The following is a 3,161-nucleotide window of genomic DNA, read 5'->3' on the forward strand; positions in this document are numbered from 1 at the left end:
CCGGTAATATGGAAGGCGCATAAGTCTGTCATACTGGGTGTCTTTATCATGTGGGGGTCTAGGTTGAAGAGGGAGAGGCAGAAGGAGATCAGGACGCTTTTACATGATATATCTGAGCTGGAAAGGGTACATAAAAGAACTAGGGCTGTGGAAGTGCAGAAGGATTTACAGACGCACAGGGAACAGCTGCTTACCCTGCTCCACTTGAAATCATCTAAGGCGTATCTCCACGCACGGCATAGGATATATGCACATGGTAATAAAGGGGGAAAGTTGATGTCCTCCCTAATAAAGAAAGCTAAAACTAAAACCCAGATACATGAAATTAGGAGCTCCCGGGGTATCCTTCAGGACAAATCTTCGGATATGGCTGCTTCCTTTAGAGAGTATTACCATTCTCTGTATAATTTAAAAGAAGGGGAATCTGAAGCACAAAAATCTGACAGACTAAGTATCACTAGTTCATTTCTAGAGGATTTGAAACTCCCCACGCTTACCCCACAAATGGCTCAAGACCTTCTATCCCCTGTCAATGTGGAAGAAGTGAAGAGAGTGATCTCCTCCTTTCCCCCTGGGAAGACCCCGGGACCTGACAGTCTCCCCCTCTCCTATTATAAGAAATTTTGTGACACTTTAGTTCCTCACCTCACGGAAATGTGTAGCTCACTTTTCAAGGGAGAGCGCCTGCCGAGGCAGACCCAGGAAGCTCACATCACTTTGTTGATGAAAGAAGGGAAAGACCCGGCTGCTTGCAGCAGTTATAGGCCGATTTCTCTCCTAAACCTTGATTTAAAAATGTGGGCGAAATTGCTGTACCTACGACTAAAGAAATTATTGCCTCAACTAGTGGGGAGTGATCAGTCTGGGTTTGTCCCTGGCAAAGAGGGGCGGACGAACACATGTAGATTACTTCAGTGTATCCAGGAAGCTAACTCGCGTAAAACACCCTTAGTCCTTCTCGGTATAGACGCCGAGAAGGCATTTGATAGGGTCAGTTGACATTTCATGAAAACAGTACTGTTGAAGTTCCAGATCCCACCTGGTTTTGTGGATGACATCTTCTCCCTGTACTCCTGTCCCACGGCTTCATTGTTAGTCAACGAGGTCATCTCTCCCCCTTTCACAATCAGCAATGGGACCAGGCAGGGCTGCCATCTGTCTCCGACTCTCTTTGTTTTGGTGATAGAAGCATAATTGCAAAAAATACGCCAAACGCAGGAGATCAGGGGTATGAGTCTCCAAAGTGGTGAATTAAAGGTACTTGCATTTGCTGATGACCTACTTTTTCTTCTCCGTGATCCCATGAAGGGGCTGCCCTGCCTGGCTCATCTGTTGGACTAATAGTGTTATCTTTAAGGTTAATATAACAAAATCAGAGTTGTTAGGTATTTCAGTGCCCCTGGCCTTAGTGAAGAGGATTTCACAACAAATGCCTTTTCCGTGGTCATCTACCTCGTTGAAATATTTAGGAGTGCATATACCTAAAGTCATTCCTGAAATATATAATCTGAACTATAAACCACTATTAAAGGAGATAGATAAGTTACTTAAGGAATATGACTTTCTGGTGCTTTCGTGGTTTGGTCGGAAAAATATCATATCCTTTTACATCCTGCCCAAGGTTCTCTATATATTGAGGATGCTTCCTATAGCGTTACCTACTTCCTTTTTTAAACATATTAAATCGCTATTCTCCAAGTTTATATGGAAAACGACCGGGCCGCGACTAGCACATATGTTACTCATCAAATGCCCAGTGGAGGAGGGTATTGGATTGCCTGATGTGGGTAATATTTATAAGGCAGTTCAGTTGCAAAAGTGGATGGACCTGGTGGCTCCATCGCCAATGACTCCCTCAAGTGACTCTCCACATCTCACAAGGGGAGTGCACTCCCCGAGTCTTTTACAAGATTTGTGGTTCCCTCCAAAAGTTAGATTTCAACTGGACTCTCCGCACCTCCTCTATCTTGGAATTCTTTCTTTCGCTTCTCGGCCTTTTGGCTAAGATCAAGTGTAGTATCTGTTCTTATCAGTTTTTCATGCCAGTGGACCGTAACGCCGGTATGGGGCTGATGGGGATGGGTGCTGTATGGAGGGTGCAGGTGTACCGGAGCTTTCCGGGGCTGGTTCTGAGGAATCAGCTCGACGGCTGCCCCGATGTGACCTGAACCCTCCGGGTCTCGCCACAAGGCTGAGAGGGTCTAGAGCCGAGGTGCTTTTCTGCCTCGGGAAGTGGTGACCCCGAGGTGCCGAAACTCACTGGGAATACTGGCTCACTGAGTTGAAGCACGGGCACCATAATCTCTTCACCTTGTTGCACTCACCTCTTGATTCCCGGCCTTCTGGCTAGGATCAGAGAACTTTTTATAGATCCGGCCGGATGTACGGGCAGTATATCTGCACACATTCACTTATTTATTTTTGTCTAACTGTGTCACTTTTTGCGAGTTGTGTGTTCACAGGATTTGTCAGGATGCGGTAGCCCTTCTGGGTGTCCCTCCTGGCGGTCTAGGGGAGGTGTGTGTGGCCATTAGGTTCCGCACCTCCCTGCAAACACCCCGGGTACTCCTGCTTTGGCAGGGTACCTACCGTTATCGGCTCTGCGGGCAGATACCTTGGCTAACGCCAAGGGGGATGCCGGTAGCATTTGTGGTCCCCTAGTAGCTTCGGCGAAAAAGGACATCGAACCTGGAACCTTGCAGGTACCTTTTGGTCCGGAGGCGAAGGGTAAGGTTTGTTGGGGGGCCTCTCTCCTATCGGAGAAGGGCTTGCGATAGACCGCATCCTTTGTGCACGTTTTTTTAATGTAACACGTTTGCACTTTTTCTTGCACTTTGGGTGAATCGAGAGCACGTTCCTCGGCTTTAGATAAAAAAAAATAATAATCTTGGAATTCTTTCTACTTGGTCTGATCTCTCTCCTTCACTTGCTCCCCATGTGTCACCTCTCTTGCCTGTAAGTTTAATACCTGTGGCTGTGGGAAGATACTCTGCCACCTTTCAACCAATGTGGGATAAACTTAGCCATATCAGAATATTACACCTATTGGGGGATGGAGTGGCGCCTACACCTGAAACCTTACGATCCCTCATACCCACTCAACGGTACACTTTTCTGCATATTGATCATTTTGTTATTTGTTGTTCAGATTTTCTGAAAAA

At 46.6% G+C, this 3,161-nt stretch overlaps 1 pseudogene; it reads left to right on the plus strand.

Moving 5' to 3' along the window:
• The first annotated feature begins 1,981 nt into the window (after nucleotides 1–1,981).
• On the plus strand, nucleotides 1,982–2,118 carry LOC130297879 (U2 spliceosomal RNA; annotated as a pseudogene).
• The last annotated feature ends 1,043 nt before the right edge of the window (nucleotides 2,119–3,161 follow it).

Source organism: Hyla sarda, chromosome 13 (genome assembly GCF_029499605.1).
Source record: "Hyla sarda isolate aHylSar1 chromosome 13, aHylSar1.hap1, whole genome shotgun sequence".
In the NCBI taxonomy this organism is placed as follows: Eukaryota; Metazoa; Chordata; class Amphibia; order Anura; family Hylidae; genus Hyla; species Hyla sarda.